This window comes from Nelumbo lutea, chromosome 1, assembly GCF_056320005.1.
Source record: "Nelumbo lutea isolate HS-2025 chromosome 1, American lotus-T2T, whole genome shotgun sequence".
NCBI lineage: Eukaryota > Viridiplantae > Streptophyta > Magnoliopsida > Proteales > Nelumbonaceae > Nelumbo > Nelumbo lutea.
The window spans coordinates 94,561,900-94,570,412 of NC_142684.1; positions in this window are offsets into that span (position 1 = coordinate 94,561,900).

Here is an 8,513-nt window from a genome sequence, read left to right on the forward strand (position 1 = left end):
AGTGGCCATATATATATGAAAAAGATAATTTACGCAGAGTGGAAGGAGCGGGTCTCGTGAACAAATGGGAGCGTAAAATAATCAAGCATATAAACGGCAAAAATGAAGAGAGTGAAGAGACATTTCACCATAAAGATTTCAATCAGCCCCACACTGACACACACAAGATAAAGTGATAAACCCAACAGCCAGCTTCCGAGAAACAATGAAATTTTTTGAGGGACGCCCAGAATGAAAATGTTTGTCTATTGACTTTTGGGCATTCTCTGTGAGTAGAGAGATCTTAATTAGTGAATCAGCTAAATCTGGAAAGGTGGAGGAATCCTTGTTCAAAAGAATATAAACAAGGACATGAGAAGAAAAATAAAGAAATAATCTAAGTCTAAACGACATAAAAACAAATGAGTGATCTCTGATCTCTGAAATCTTTCATGGCCAAGAACATTTTGAGGAAAAACAAAAAGAGGACAAGAAATAAAAAAGTAAGAGCTAGGTTTGGAATTATTGGTGTATAGTGATGTATAGTGAATACAGCTAAGGCATCTCCTCTATTGATTTGCATCATTACATGGTCGGGTCAGGGTCATTGTCTAAGGAACTGCAGAACAAGCTACTGAGATTTCGGGTCTTGCCCTCTGGATATCTATAAATTTATCGATTTTGACTTGTAAAAAACAGAAGAGGACAAGAAGCAGCAGGAAGGTGGGATTGTTCTATGCTCACGGAGGCAACGGTCACAGTCACAGTCACAGGCGCCTAGCGGGACTCTACATAACCTAAACAAGAAAATAGCAAAGAAAGAAGATTTTTTTAAACTGAACTCCATCTTATGTCTGCGTTTTGCATTGTGGGATGGGATACGAAACCTGCAGATTACATGTTTGATGTTAAACCCAAGTGCCCAGAACCCTGAAGAACAAGAGCAGGGAAGGTAGTAGTAGCTCTATAGTAATCCAAAAGGGTGTAAAGTGTAAACTGCCAAGTTGGTCAGGTCTGGGGGAGTCTGAACTCCAGACTCCAGACTGTTCAGACTTGACCCAGCTATCCCTTGCTCCTGAAAAGTTAATCAAGTAAAGCTGTAAAGTTACCAAAACTTTTGGTTTTGGGTATGCATGTTAGCAGTCGGCTCATCTCAGCTCAGCTGCACGGCAGCTATGCACCAAACAAGCATCTTAAGGCTGTGACAGAGAGTCACAAGCAGTGTTTCAAGAACTGAACCGGGTGTCATCGACAGAAAAGCTGGCCAATGGCAGGTTTGGAGGTTAGCCCAATCAAAGAATCAAAATCCTCAAAAACTCGATCCTGGTAATCTTATAAGGGTAACTTTTGACCAACTTGTGGAGTGCTTGTTGTAGGGAATACTTTATGATGTTTGGCGTTAGGTTCAGTTTAGATTTTTGTTCTCAATGGGTCAGGTCTAATATATACAACAGAACCGAACTGACTGAACTTTGTCGGTTTGGTTCTAAGTTTATGTTCAATTAAACATTGGATTGGGGCCAATTCTTGCTATTCTGAACCGATTATACATAGCTGATAATATATTAAGGCCTTTTTGATAGTCTTGTTAATTTTGTTATACTTGATGTCCAAAAGGGTAAATTTAATAGATTGTATATAAGTTTAATTAAAACACTTGTTACATCAAAAGTAAAGCTTTAAATTCTTATTAACATAGGTAATCATAAATCCCAAGCATAATCGGGTCAGACCCATTTGTCCCAATTAATACATGTCATATATATATTTGTGATGGTTTTGAGTCTGTCATATGGAACTGATTATTATTGTTTTGGAACTGGTACAGCCTATTCTTAATCACACCCATTTCATTTATTACTGGGAGAACGAGGGTTCAGCCCAAAATTAGAATTTTTAAGCTCAAAGTATAGTTGAGATAGGTGTTAATTCGGAATTGATGTCAATTGACAAGCAGCATCAAAACTATAAGGGAATTCACTAAACAACTTTGTAAAACTATTTGAAAACTTCACCTTTGACTTTGAGGCCAAGACATGGGTAGAGATTTTTCTTTTCTTTGGGGTGAAGCAATTGAAATAGGGTTACAATTTGCAAATGGTATCTATTTACCCCAATATAAATTCAAATTTGATCCAATTAATCAATTTATAATTGGATATATATATATATATATACTAAAAATTTATATCTTATTTATTAGTAAAGTTGGTATTAATGTTCTCTTTATTAGAGTCAATGGGTCAAATATCTTAAATTTATTTTCAATATGTTTTGATATATATATATATATATATATGCTCTCTCCGTGCAGTAAATGGAATCTACTTGTGCGAGTAGATTCCCACATGAGAGCACCCCTATTCTATTAATTACAATAACAGTAATTACTATTATAAATTACTGTTATTTAAATTACAATTATTATTATAATAGTTATTAATTACTGTTATTAATTACAATTATAAATAACAGTAATTAATTATTATAACAGTAATTACTGATTATTACAGTAATTAATTACTGTAATTTAATAATTACTGTTATTACAGTAATTTATAAGCAAAAAATTACGGAACCATTCTGGCCATCGGTTTTTGGGTCAACGATTCAATCATCTGGTTCAAACGAACGGTCCGTTCTGACAACAAAAACTATAAGCAAAAATTTGAGCTTGTGAGGTCCATTAAATAGTATCGTACGTGTTATGTCATCCGAGCATGTGACTCATACGACTCGAAAACGAAACCATTCTGACCACTAGTTTTTGGGTCAATGGTTCAAACGGATGACCCATTCTGACAATAAAAAATTACAAGCAAAAAATTACAGAACCATTTTGGCCATCGGTTTTTGGGTCAACAGTTTGATCATTCAATTCGAACGAATGACCCATTCTGATAATAAAAATTATAGGCAAAAAATTGAGTGTGTGAAGTCCATTAAGCAGTACCACACATGTTATGTCATTCAAGCATGTGACTCATACAACTTGAAAATGGAACTATTCTAGCCACCGGTTTTCGAGTTGACAATTCAACCATTTGGTTTGAACGAATGGCCCATTCTGGCAATAGAAATTAAAAAAATAAAAAAAAAGACCAAAAACTATTGAATGGGTCAATGGGTTAATGGTTCGACCACTCGGGTCAATGGGTCATTGACTAATTCAACGGTTTTTTGCTAGGGATCGGGATTGGGGTAAAACAGAACTGGTTGCCTAGACGGTATCTAATTAAAAAAAAAAAAACAGATGACCCGTTTTGATAAAAAAAAAATTACAAGCAAAAAATTAAGTGTATGAGGTCCATTAAGTAGTGCCATACGTGTTATGCCATTCGAGCATGTGACTCATACGACCTGAAGACAGAACTGTTTTGGCCACTAGTTTTCGGGTCGACGGTTCGAGAACGGATGGCCTGTTTTGACAACAAAAATAAAAAAAAAAAAGACCAAAACTATTTAACGGGTCAACGGTTCGACCACCTAGGTCAATGGGTGGATTCAACGATTTTTGACTAGGGACCGAGATTAGGATAAAATGGAACCAATTGCTTGGATGGTTCTCAATGAAAAAAGTAAAAAAAATGGCCAAAAACCATTGAACGGATCAATGAATCGAAGGTTTGACTGCTCAAATCAATGAATCATTAACTGATTTAACAGTTTTTGGCCAAAGACCGAATAAACGGATCAACAGGTCTGCGGTTCCATTCCGGTCCCTCCGAAGCAGGGTCCCTCCGCTAGTTTTTAATTTATTTTATTACTAATATATAATATTTTGATCAACTCTAGTTTAATTTATTAATACTATTTAATATCCCAATTATAATTTGGATTCTATTTGAATCCGGCGGATAAGATTCGATCTGATCTGTTTTCTGCTTGCAGTCCTAAATCTAAGAACTGAACAAACTAGTTTACTAGTATTTCTTTTGTTTTTGAGCCAATTCAAATAAAAAAAAAAGGTTACATGGGCTTTGCCCTGACCGAGGCCGAACTCGATGGACATATACAAAACAGTGGAACCCATGAAGGGATATATAGACAAAAGTTTACCCATTTTTTAGGGTTCTTGCGCCTTTATCATTGTCAGCTGCTATAAATGAGAGACAGAGAGAGAGGCCTCTATGGATTGTAAAACTGGGTTGGGTCTACCTAACAAGAATCTGTTTAATCCGGTTTTTGCTGTTCCCTGCTGGACACTGATTATGTAAGTAATCAGATACAAGGGTTTAATTTTCTTGTAATTTTTGTTATTTTCTTATGTTCGAAAGGATAAATTTTATAGAGAATACTACCGGGAATCCATGTCATGTATAAAGTTTGTCAAGAAAAAGTGGAATAACAGAAACTGATAACAAGAAGGAATGTAATGTTTCTTAAACTAATTAATTTTTATTTTAGTAATTTGTTATAAAAATAATTTGGTAATTTAGTATTTTTTATTGATTATATTAATAATTTTTAACAAAAATAACAAATTATTGCTAATTACTTAATAAAATAATTAATTTTTTCATATTATCTGATAGTGTTTTATTTTTTTATTTTACTTAATTAATGATTAGATGTTACAATATTTTGTAAATATTATTTAAATATTTAAAATGCTAACATTAGGTTGTAGCCATAATTAAATCAATGTATAAACTAACTTTCTTAATCATAATTAAATTAATTTAAGCCCAAGCTCAAGGTTTAAGACTTTGGGTTGGGCTTGGGTTGATTGACAATTTGACTCAACCTGCCCAAGTTGCACCCTTAAGAGCAATGAAACATTTTTAATTGGACTAAACCAAATAGAGTACCCATGAATACATTATTTTTTTTATTTTTAACTATTTTTAGATAAAAATTATTAATATTGAAGCCGAAGGAGCTATGGGGAATGGACTACCCCCATTGTGTAGCCCAGAGAACCAAAAAATTAATTGATCTTGAGCCAAATTTTGATAGTGTATTAATAGTTTTTAAGGTTGATGGTCCTAGCCCGAACCACAGCCCAAACATAATAATATTTATTTGGACTTAGGACAGATATATGCCTGCTGATGCTAATTATGAAACTATGATTTTTTACAAATAAAAGTTCTTATTTAATTTAAGTCTATTATAAAAATATATAAAAATTTCTTTCTATTTATTAATATAAAATTTGTTATCTAAATATTATGTAATCATATTTATATAAGTTCCAAGTCAACTTTAGAGGTTGCTTAGCTTGAGCTCTACCTATTAGGGCTGCCAATAGACTTTGAGTATTTGGCACCTGATTAGACTTCAAATCCAATTATATCAGATTTGAATGTTGGACCTGCGTCCGATTCATAATCAATTTGGATGCAGATTTAACCGCATCCAATCCAATTAAAATCGAAGTCCAATAAAAATTATCATTTTATGCATATATTATATAATTATGTATACATTAGATAAAATTTATAATTGATAAATTTTATATTTTATATTTATATAAATTGATGTTATATATAGATAGATAGATAGATAGATAGATAGATATAGATTTGTACTTTGAAGATAATTAGTTTTTTTAAAACTTTTTTATTTTTTTGGTCATTTTAAACACAATAGGATGGTTGTAGATTAAATCCAAGTATGACCCAAAATTCAACATAATAATTGGATGTAGATATGGATCTAAAGATTTTATAATTGGATATAGATGTAATTATAAAATGCCACAATAAATGTGGTAATTGAGAGGAGAGAATTAGTAGAATGAGTTATTAGATGAGAGAGAGAGAGAGAGAGAGAGTTAGCATAATGATTAATGAGGAAAAATAACCAAAGGAGTTAATGAGAAAGAGAAGAGAGAGTTAAAAGTGAGTTAATGAGGAATAGGAGAAATGAAAATCTTAAAGACTTAAAATTGATTAGCTACTTGAATTATTTTATTCAATTTTAAAAATAAAAGTTCATAAAGACCACAATAAATAAATGATAGGAGAGAACAGAGAGATATATTGACATGACATGATCTATTGTATAAGAGAATTTTGGTTAAAAACATTTGTTTTATCCGAAAATGATCTGATCTGATTTAATTTGAAACAATGAATAAATTATTAAAAGAAAAAGAAAATATAACAATTACAATAAAGAAAAACAAAAAATAAAAGTATTTTCAACTATTTTCATCATATATGTACATATTTTTTATAAAAAATCAATAATATAAAAATTTACAAAAATACAATATAAATAATACACACATATATATATATATATATATATATATATATATATATATATCCGAAAATAAAAAAGAAGAAATCCAAATCTGACAAAATAACGTTGAACTTCGGATCACGCTCCAATCCATTGGCTTTCTAGGGCCTATTTTATAGAATAATCGGTTCGGGACTGATCCACACTGTCCCGACCCAGACCCAACCCAATGATAGATTTGATTTTGCTCTGCTAGTACAGTTTGGGCATCCGATGTGATAAAAGTGACCTCTAAATCCAACTTGCCAGCTAGCACAATTGACAATTTCTCTCTTCTTTTGTGTTGATGTGAAGTGTAGTTCCCAGTTCTCACTGCCCTGGGGCTGGGTCAGAATTCAGAACTCTCCTGTGGCTGTGGCTATGTCACGTCTTCACTCTTCCGCGACCTACAGACAAAGATTTGATGCTACCACTTTGAGAGAAAGGTGTATAAAACAAGCCAAACTATGGTTGCAGTGCATGGTCCCTGAAGCAGAAGCAAAGCAAAGTCTTTTACCTATTTAGCTTTACCCTCTACCAATGAGATAATATCTGTACCAGATTATTCCGTCAACAAAAAGGCAACACAATAGTCTGATAATCTCTAAAAGGCAAAAATTCTAAAATTTCTTTCCCAAAGAGGGCCTGGGTCCCTATTAATACTACCGATAAATTTGACAACCCAATCGGATAAAATCCAGATCCTATTTGCATAATTTGTTGAACTAAATTAAATATTTTTAGCAGGAAGTTGCATTGATGGAGAAAGTAGGGCCATAGTGACTGAATTGAATGATTTATTGATGAATCTGCATCTGAAATCGAAACCAAACTAAGCTGGAAAAGGTTTACTGATGGATCAAGTATACGAATCCACCTATGAAGAACTATGTATTCAGACTCAGCATCCATTATCGAAAAGAAAAGACTGTCCGTGAAGATGGTTTGGAGAAACAAATCTATTCTGTAATGCAGTTGTCGACATCAGACTCTTCATATTGCTTTTTTATCATCTTTAAAAAATAAAATTAAATATAGGGCTATTTAAGCGCACACACATGAAACTGAATGTAGCATGAGCATCTGTGCAAGGCAAGGCACAGATCTCTCTAGTCTCTACCAGCACAACCTATTTAAATCCGTGTTCACACTTTTGTTTGCTAAGATTTACCATTGCATCAAGCAACTGTCCCTATTTAGAATGTATTTTTCCTTCGATCAAGACCAAATCAAACGTGGGGGTCCAATTAATCCGTTGACATCCCTAAACTGCACCAATTTAGTTCCATGCTATTTAGTAAGACTTTTCTTTAATATATATTTATATCTAATATTTACTTTGCTACCAATACCACCAAAAAATCCAATTCGATACTGTTCTTTTGGAGGTTTCTGGTTTCTAAACAATCCTTTGGCGGCAAAATAATTTTCCCGGTACATGGTTAAGGAAAATCTCTAGAACTGCTGCAAATGCTGATGCTCAATTCCAACACTTTTTTTTTCCCCAATAGAAGACCTGGAAACCCCTTCCAAATTTAACTGAATATTGAACTTGGTTTAACTCTTTCCACTATTTTATTTTCATGTAGATAGAGGTGTAAAATGGGCCGGGCCGTCTGCAGGCTGACACGGATAGGGCCATGCCTGGCATGATCCGCTAGCTACAGTGACGGGTGCTAGGCTGGGCTGAGGTATTTTGGCTTGCGGCACAGCATGGCCTGCAGCTCGGCATGGCTGAAGCAGTTTTATCATGCATGTATCTGAAAAATGAAATAACATACACACACATATATTAATATCACCCTTCATTATTTTTATAATTTTTTGAAATGAAGTTAAAAAAAAAAGAATACAAAATCTAAAAATATGGATGAAGGCCTGTGGACTACGGGCCCAGGATCATGCTGGTCCCCACCACAACCTTCATGGTCATTCTGACATGGCCCACTACAGTAGCCGTGCTGGGCCGGCATGGCCCGCTACATGGTGGGCCGAAATTGTATCACTAGGATGGGGAATTCTAGAACAGACCATGCATTTGTATCATACTTTGAACCTTGTTCCCCTAATTCCTAATGAATAACATTAATTTCTATTTCTATTATTTTTTGTTTTTCCACTCACATCTCAACACTCATAATCACTGATTACCCTCGTGTTTTGGACATGTTGCCTCTGGACTGCCCAACAGTGTTCACTCTGTACAAGATTTGCCGCCCCAACAATGAGGGAAATGATAAATAAATGAAACTAAAGCATGTTTATTTTGGATTTTTCACGTATGGATTTAGTAAAAATAGGTC